The 9,414-nt window shown below is 39.4% G+C and overlaps 1 non-coding gene across 1 annotated transcript; it reads right to left on the minus strand.

Annotated features, from left to right (window-relative positions):
• Window positions 1-7,183: 7,183 nt before the first annotated feature.
• On the minus strand, window positions 7,184-7,290 carry LOC130734749 (small nucleolar RNA R71). The gene has a single exon (XR_009018095.1). It is a non-coding gene; the product is annotated as a small nucleolar RNA R71 (small nucleolar RNA).
• Window positions 7,291-9,414: the final 2,124 nt, after the last annotated feature.

Below are 9,414 nucleotides of genomic sequence, written 5' to 3' on the forward strand. Positions count from 1 at the left end.
CTGGTCCAAAAAGGTCGATATGCAGAAGTTCCAACGGCCTTGAGGTTGAGACAACATTCTTTGCCTTGAAAGGGACTTTTGTGAATTTGCCTTTCTGACATGCTTCACAAAGAGCGTCTGAAGCGAACTTCAGATTGGGTAAGCCCCTGACAAGGTTTAGCTTGCTCAGCTGAGAAATCTTTCTCATACTGGCATGCCCTAACCGTCTATGCCATACCCACTGCTCTTCATTAACAGACAGAAGGCACTTCACATTCTGAGCCTCCAACTCAGATAATCTGATCTTATAGATGTTGTTCTTCCTCTTGCTGTTAAATAGAACAGAGCCATCGATCTGACTTACAGCCCGGCAGGACTTTTGATTGAATATAACATCATAACCCTTGTCAGCTAATTGACTTATAGACAATAAGTTATGTGTTAAGCCGTCTACCAATAAAACATTATCAATGCATGGACTACTATCTACACAAATAGTACCAGTACCAATAATTTTACCCTTTTCATTTCCTCCGAAGCCAACTTCGCCTCCAGGCTTAAGTTTCAGCTCTCGGAACATACGCTTTTCTCCCGTCATGTGACGCGAGCATCCACTGTCCAGATACCATAATTGGTGTTTCAGTGGAGCTATCAAGGATATCTGCAACATAGATAATCTTGTCCTTAGGTACCCACTTTCTGGGTCCTCTTTTGTTAGTTACCCCAGAGGTTCTGATCACCTTGGGTGTCTCAACATAATATTTTAAAGGAATATTTGCATGATATTTAGTCATAGAGAAAGATCCCTTTTTAAAAGGATGTTTAGCAACTTTAGCAGGTACAGGATCAGGCAATATGGTACCAGAGGGAACAAAGCATTCATACAAGGATTTAGCTTTAGACACAGAAGGCTCATTTCTAATTAGTTTAGAATAGCCAATGCCATGCATTCCATTTCTGCTTACGCCATAGATCATTGAAGCCATTAAGCTTCTATCCACGCTTTTAGCTAGGAATCTTTGAAAAGACTTTTCATACTTAGATTCATTCCTACAATCAGAGGCATCACAGGCAACAATTTCTTCTAACTTAGCAATCTGGTTCTTAAGCACAGAGTTAGAATTTACCAAAGCATGATTTTCATTTTTCAAATCTGAAATAATTTTCTCATGTTCAGAAGGAGTCTTGGAGACAGCAGATAAGTTCTTTTTCAACTTTTTATGCTTAGACAATAAAGAGTTATACTTATCCATGATATCAGACAAAGCATGTTTCAGTTCAGAGGTAGAGAAAGAAGCAAATACCTCATTTTCATCGTCTGAGTTAGGATCTCCTTCTGATTCTGAGTCAGAGTCAACAACTTCCTTTGACTCTGATCCTTTGTCTTTGACAATGGCCATGAGTCCTTGGACTTCACCATCAGAGTCAACATCCTCTGACTCTGATTCATCGAATGTCACCATCAGACTCTTCTTGGTCTTGAAGTGCTTCTTTGGCTTCTTGTCTTTCTTCAACTTTGGACAATCACTTTTGTAGTGCCCAGATTCTTTGCACTCAAAACATGTGACTTCCTTGATTGAAGACTTCTTCTGGCCTGAGGACTCATACTTTCCTTTTGCCTTTCCAGAGCCTTTGAACTTGCTCTGCCTGTGCTTCCAGATGCGGTTGAGTCTCTTGGAGATCAGAGTCAGCTCATCTTCATCAGAATCTTCTGATGCTTCTTCAGATTCTTCTTCTTCAGCTTGAAGAGCCTTTGACTTCTCAACCTTAGCCTTTTCAGATTTGGATTTCAAGGCTATGGACTTTTTCCTCAGATCTTGCATCTCTGAGCGCTTCAGCTCATGGCATTTCAAAATGCTGATGAGTTCTTCTAAACTCATATTCTCAACGTCTCTCGTGAGCTCTATTGAAGTCACCAAAGGCATCCAACTTTCAGGAAGACACCTGATGACCCTTATGACATGATCTTTTGTTGTGTAGCTCTTGTTGAGAGGTCGTATGCCAGCTACAAGCAATTGAAATCTGGAGAACATTTCTTCAATGGACTCATTTGGCTCCATGATGAAGGATTCATACTTTTGGATCAAAGACAATGCCTTTGATTCTTTGACTTTCTTGTTTCCTTCATGAGACATCTTCAGAGATTCAAAGATGCCTTTAGCAAACTCACGATCTGTAATCTTCTGGTACTCTTCATAGGAAATAGCACTTAGAAGAATTGCTCTTGCTTTGTGATGTTGTGAGTACAGCTTCTTTTGCTCTGCAGTCATCTCTGACCTTGGGATCTTCTTGCCATCTGCATCAATTGGACGCTCGTAGCCATCCACAATAATATCCCAGAGATCTGCATCGAAACCCAGAAAGAAACTTTCCAGTCTATCTTTCCAATATTCGAACCTTTGACCGTCGAACATAGGAGGCTTTGCATTGTAACCATCTCTTTGAGTTTCACTGGTGGTGGCAGCCATTGTTTTTCACACCGGCCCGGATCACTGAACACTGTTAGGTGTGGTAATCAGAACTTGCGCTCTGATACCAATTGAAGGTATGAAAAACGGTAGAAAGGGGGGGGGTTTGAATAACGTTTTCAGTACAAAACTTCCACCTTAAAGATTTTGGCAAATCTTTCGAGAACTTAAGTGCTAAAGATAAGAGATAGAAAAGCACACAAGGATTTTATCCTGGTTCACTTGATAAATCACTCAAGCTACTCCAGTCCACCCGTTAAGGTGATTTCTTCCTTCTTAGAATGAAGGCAATCCACTAATCAGGTAAGAGTTACAACTGCACTTGAAACCTACAAGTGACTAACAATTACACTGACTTAGCTCACACTAAGATTCACTCTCTTAGTCTTCTCTAGGATCCGATCAACCTTGATCTCCTAAAGGAACTAAACAAACTGTTTATCAAAGAATTGTTTACAGGAGATTTGCTTCTAAAAAGCTAATTGTAAACTCAATGAATTTCAGATGAAAGAAAGCTTAGAATATTTTGAATATGTCTTGCGCGTGTGTATTTCTTTCTTTCTTAGTTTCTTAGCCGCTTCTTTCAATCTTCAGCCTCTATATATATACTCCAAGGATTAGGGTTGAGCGTTGCATGGGAAATGCTACCGTTGGAGGGCAGTTCTGGAAAATCCAGCTTCTGCTGTGGCTGAGAACGTTAGGTAGGTCGTCAGGAAGGTACACTTGCTTTTGTACTTGGATAGCGACTTGACCTTTTAACCTAGGAGACTTCTGATCAGGGGAATACTTCATATTGGAACTTGTGAAGCCGGTTGATCAGAGTCAGAGGGAAAGCACAGATCCTCTGACCATTGTATCTTCTGATTCTGAACTCAGAGGGAAGAACATGGCCTTCAGAGTTTCTTGCTTCTGGACTTCAGAGTTTCCACTATTCAGCTTCTGGATCTTCAGAGTCTTCTACACCATCAGAACATCTGAACCTTCAGTGTTTCTTGGTTATCAGAACTTCTGGATCTTCAGAGCTTCTAGCGACTGAGTCCACATCAGAGTTTGTATAGCTTCAGAACTTCTGAAGCTTTTCCACTGTTCATACTGAACATGGTGAATGCGAAAGCGTTGCTTGGGTTACCCTTTATACACAGTGCTTCTGATTTGTGTGAGATTGAGTTGAGGTCAGAGCCTGTAAATAGCACACTCAGAAAAACACGTTAGAGTACCACAATTGTTCATATCAAAAGGTTAACTTGTAATCATCAAAACATAGAGTTGTACTACTAGATCAAAACTTGATCTTACAATTAACACATAAGTTGAATAAGAATGGAGAGAGCGGGTCACCTTGACGCAACCCTTTTTCAATTTCAAAGAAGCTTGTAGATGACCCATTTACCAAAATTGATAAAGTAGCCGTAGAGACACAAGTGCGTATCCAATTGATCCAACGATCTCCAAAATTCATATCCTTGAGAATGTCAAAGAGGAAGCCCCAATCTATATTGTCGTAGGCTTTTGCGAAATCAAGTTTGAGCAAGAACCCCCCTCCTTGTTTCTTGTTTAGAAAATCCACCACCTCATTCGCAATGAGAATACAATCTGAAATCTGACGACCTTGGGTGAACGCAAATTGATTTTCCGAAATCAGCAATGGTGTAACTAATTGCATTCTTGAAGCTAGCACCTTGGATATCAGTTTATAGGCACTACCAATTAAACTTATTGGTCTGAAATCAGAAACGGTAGAGGGACAGTTGTGTTTAGGAATAAGAGAGATGAAAGTTGCATTGAGTCCCTTGACTAGCTTCCCAGTGCTGTGAAAATCCTCAAAAAATTTCACCACATCCTCCTTCACAATACCCCAGAATTGTTTAAGAAATTGAGATTAAAGCCATCGGGCCCAGGTGCCCGATTGCCATCACAGGATTTCAATACTTCCCAAATTTCACCTTCTGAAAATTGTTTTTCCAATGACATCTTATTTGCTTGACTGAGTCTAGGTAAGTTGGCACATCTAATTTTTGGCCTTAACCTATTCTCACTAGTGAAGAAAGATTGGAAGTGGCTGAATATTGCATCCTTGATCATATTTGGGTCTTCAATAGAAACACCCCCCACCACTAGCTGCGAGATAAGTTTTTTGGACTTCCGAATTTTACTAATAGAGTGGAAGAAGGATGTGTTTCTGTCCCCTTCACGCAGCCATCTAACCCTTGCTTTTTGTCGCCATCGATACTCTTCTTTCCTATATTCTTGCCAAAGCCCTTCAAGGATAGTAAGCCGATTCTTTCTGAGCTTGATCCCTGGCTCTTCAGATGCCAACCTGTCCATTGTGACTTGTAAATCAGCCTCTAATGTATTTATCCTTACTCTGCTCACTGAGCTTGCATAGCCTTGCCACTCTTTGATCCTATTTTTCAAACCTTTTAACTTTTGCTGAAGCACATAGGCGGACCAACCCACTGTAGTTGCTGAACACCACCAGTCAGACACTAGTTTCTCAAATTCTTTATCTAACAACCAATGATTGTAGAAAAAGAAAGGTTTGGGACCAAAATTGATCGCTCCCAAGGATAGAATAATCGGTCTATGATCGGATAGGCCCCAATTTTCCACCGATTGGCTTATCCCTTCAAATTTGTTGATTGCATCTTTGATAAGTGCCAAATTTACCAATTTTTCTGCTTAGCTAAGGGCACTTATCTGTTGTATCAATGAAAAATCTCTAGTAAATTGACCCCATTTTGATTAGAATTTATAGAAATGAGAGTTTTGATTTAGAAGATGTTTTATATATGATTCCAATCTCAATTGTTGGTGTAGGAAGGTGATTAGGAAGAAATACAAGAGTTGATAGAGAAGTGGATAGTTTTGAAGGCTTCTGTCAAAAAGGCGCTCAGCACCCTTGAAGAGCGCTCAGCACCATTGCCACAGAAGAGGAAAATGGAAGTTCTATCAAAAGGGCGCCCAGCACACTTTAAAGGCGCTCAGCACCTTTTCAACAGATAGGGTAATCTGTGCAAAATGCGCTCAGCACATGAAAAGTGCGCTCAGCATGATTAGGGTGGTGGCAAAACCCATCAGTGAAGGAATCAGGGTGCTGAGCGCCCAGAAAACATGCTCAGCACCCTGTACACGGATTTAATATAAAAGGGCCAAAAAAATCACATCAGGGAGGATTGGGAGAACCAGAACTTGAAGAAAGAGCAAACCCACAAAGGAAGAAAGAAAGAAAAGGGAGATTGAGAGCTTTCGCACCCTCCGTTGAGCTGGGGACACGCCGACGACGGCACGGATCTTCTCCATCTTCTCTATTCTCTTGTAAGCTTTAAGCTTCCATGAAAATGGATAGCTAAACTTCTTGTGTTGGGATTGGATGTAGTCTTTTATCTTGAATGTATCCAACTTGATTCTCATATATAAATTTATATTCCTATGTGTTGATTTCAATGATCTTGTCTTGTTCTTCATGCTAGTTTTAGATTGATCAACTAAAGCTTGATTTTGGATTTGATTGAATGGTGGAAACTATTCCTTTGATTCTGAAATAGATAAGATCATCTAGTGAGTTTCAGTTTTAGGAATGAAATTGGAATTCATTAGTCAAGAAATATCTAAGCTTAAAGCAACTTATTTTCTAATTTATTCAAGGAATTGATTATTTGAAAGTGAGGTGATAATCCTTTTTATGAGGGAACTGTGAAAAGGATAAGAAATGATATGATGAAATCCAACATAAGAAGTAATTTATATGTGAAATCATAAGGATACTGAAAAGTTAATCGGCGAAATCCAATTCCAACTGTTTTCTCAACTTGTTCACAACTCATTTCATTACAGCTTTTCTTTTATGTTTGCAAACGAATCTCAAAACAATCAACCGAAACACTCCTTGTACTTATTGCTTAAGTATTTTCACTAAAGAACGGCGTTGTATTTCCAATTCCCTGAGGACGATAAAAACCCTTTACTATACTACAATTGAATCTTGAAAGAGATTTGAAAGTAGTTGTGGTAAAAATCTCTCAACAAAATGGCGTCGTTGCCGGGGAGTTGCGTCAATACACAAGCATTGCTTTAGTTTTCTTATCTTGAGCAATTGTGAATATAGTATATAGTTTTATTTTATCTTTTATTATCTTGTTGACTGACTTTCTTGGCTAGGTTGTATTTTCACTTTGTGTATGCGAGGTAAAACTCCAGCTGATCAACTATTGTTCGATCCCGAGATCGAAGCTACAACTAGAAGGAACAATAGCAAGACAAAGAGGAGAAAACAATTAGCTAGGCAAAGAAAGGAACAAGAAGCATCATCTTCTTTAATCTCTTCAAGCAATCAAGAGCGAAACATCATGGCAGCTGCTGGAGGTCATGACAATGGAGATAATAATGCAGGTTTTGTGAACTTCACACCGAGGAACATGACAAGACTTGGAAGACCTGCAGGGAATGATAGGCCTCCTGAGATGAAGTCCGGATTGGTACAACTGATGTATGCCAATCCATTTGCTGGTTTGGACCTTGAGAATCCACACACGCATTTGACAAAGTTCTATGAACTTTGTGGCACTGCTGGTCTTACACAAGCTGATGAAGAAGCTGTGTTTCTGAGGCTTTTTCCCTTGACTCTACTTGGAAAAGCAAAGGAGTGGTTTTTAGATCAACCACAAAGTAGCCTTACCGATTGGAATGAACTTGAACGAAAATTCTTGGCAAGGTATTTCTCTGATTCTAAATTTATGGAATGTAAAACTGCAATTTCTGCTTTCTCTCAGCTTGCAGGTGAAAGCTTATGTGAATCTTGGGAGAGATTTAAATCTTTGTTGAGGAAATGCCCGAACCATGAATTTGATGGAAGGTCCCAAATCCATATCTTTCGAAAGGGCTTACAGCAACCAATGTAAGGCCCAAGTTTTTAAGCTTGTGTCAAGTAAATAGAATCCTATTCACGATTAGGGTTGATGTATCGTGAAGGGAAACCTGAACAAGAGTTTACTAAATGAAATAAATTTGTGAAGGAGAAAGTTCAGGAAAAGTCTAAGGATTTCATCAAAATCGATAAAAGGTATAGCACGATCGATTCGCTTAAACCTAGGATAAGAACCTTAGGAAAAGACTATGTTCCACCCTTGGAACACTATAGGAATAAAATTTCCAAAAATCTTCCACCCTTGGAACACTGTAGGAATTTATTCCAAAAATTTTCAGAGAAATGTTAGAACTTCTCTTTTTCCATATATCACAATCGTTTCGAGGCGAAACTCTAGGATCTACGAACGTCCGATTCCAATTATCGGAAGTTTGCCGAAACCGAATCCCTGGTATTTCAAAACCCTAGAATCAACCGACAATGAAGACTTTTTCTATTCAGAGCTTCAAATGAAGATTCTACACGCGTACACCCATTTCTCTTGATGATTTCAATCTTTCTTCAGAAGGAAGTTTTCGATTCCGACATTCGATGCAAAAAGCAACTTATCGGGTAAAATAGTTTTACACCGACTATGCATTAGTTGCCAAAAATACAAGGAGACATCTTTTTAGTTTTGGAATTCTTTTGCCAAAACATATCTTAGAATTCACGGAGAATGACGCCGGAAAAATCAGATTCGCGAAACTTTCATTTTCCCGCGAATTTCCATCTTCTATATATAGCAAAGAAAGGAAGAAAAACACAAATTCTCCTCCATTTTCTCTCCCAAAACCGCGGCCAAGAACAAGGAAGAAGGAAGAAGAGTTTTTCTTCATCGTTTGCTTGATCGTCGATCAATCAGTTGCTACTTCAAGGTTTCGAGGTATAGTCGCTAATCCTTACCTCTGATCGCTTTTTCCATAGCTTTTCTGTAGACTTTTCTGAGCTGAAAGTTTATGGGTTTTTGCAAAACTATCCTGAATCTTTCATTTCTGATTCTAAACCTCTTCTTTATGTGCCCAAGATCACTTCTGCCGGATTAGATTTTCCGTTATGTCGCCGGAATTCCGTCGGAATCAAATTTAGCCTAAAATACCCATTTTTGGAGTTTTTGAGGTAAAGCTTCAACCTTTAGGCTAAAAACTATCGCCTTAGCTTAGTGCTAGTAGGATTAGTTGTTATAAACGTCGTTGGTGACGTCCCTGCAAAATTTGGTTTTTGGGATTTCAGTTTTGAAAATCCTAAGTTAAAAATCATGACCAAAATACCCCTGCGACAGTTTTTGATCCGATAATTTTTCCGAGTTCAGAATACCCTTAGTTACGGCTAATGATAGCATAGGAACCAAGTTTGATCGAAGAAAAATCGAGCCCCACAATTACCAAAAGTGGCCGAGCCCTATAGGGGAGGAGGAGGAAAATTTCCTTTTCCGAAAACTTGTCTTTCGCGCTAGATTATCGTACCTTAGAGTATAGATTACTTCGAGTAACCTTAGTAAGTATCGATAGCTTAGTTTTCGATAGATTCTGATAGTATTTCTGTGACTTTGCTTTAAAGGAACTTTTGAGGAATTTCCTGAGGAGCAACGCTTTGCTTGTGAGGAAGAGTTAGAAGATAATCCTGGAGAATCTGCAGGTGAGGGCTTCTCACTGAATCTCTAGTTAATACTTAGGGTCGATGCTTTCGACATTGTTTACTGTTTATGCACTGGATTGTGTGTGATTGGAAAATGTTTTCTGAGGCTTCGGCTGACAATGTAGATGATGCATCTACTGAATGTTTTTGATGAGTGAATTACATGCTAAGTGCTAATTGGGTAATATAGGATGTGTGGTGCATGCTTATATGCTAAGCGCTATGTGGTTATTGCTTAATATGTTGATATATGACATGTTGATTGATTGTGCTGAGTTATTTATGCTTTTGCAATGAAATCTGAGTTTCTGAATGGTGAGAATAGCGGGCAGGTCATGCCGATTTTATTTTGAGAGTTTTGAGAAAGCTTGATAGGACGAATGAGATTCGGGCCTTGTTATGATGTTTATGGATCGAGACATTCTC

This window comes from Lotus japonicus, chromosome 1 (assembly GCF_012489685.1).
Source record: "Lotus japonicus ecotype B-129 chromosome 1, LjGifu_v1.2".
Lineage (NCBI taxonomy): Eukaryota > Viridiplantae > Streptophyta > Magnoliopsida > Fabales > Fabaceae > Lotus > Lotus japonicus.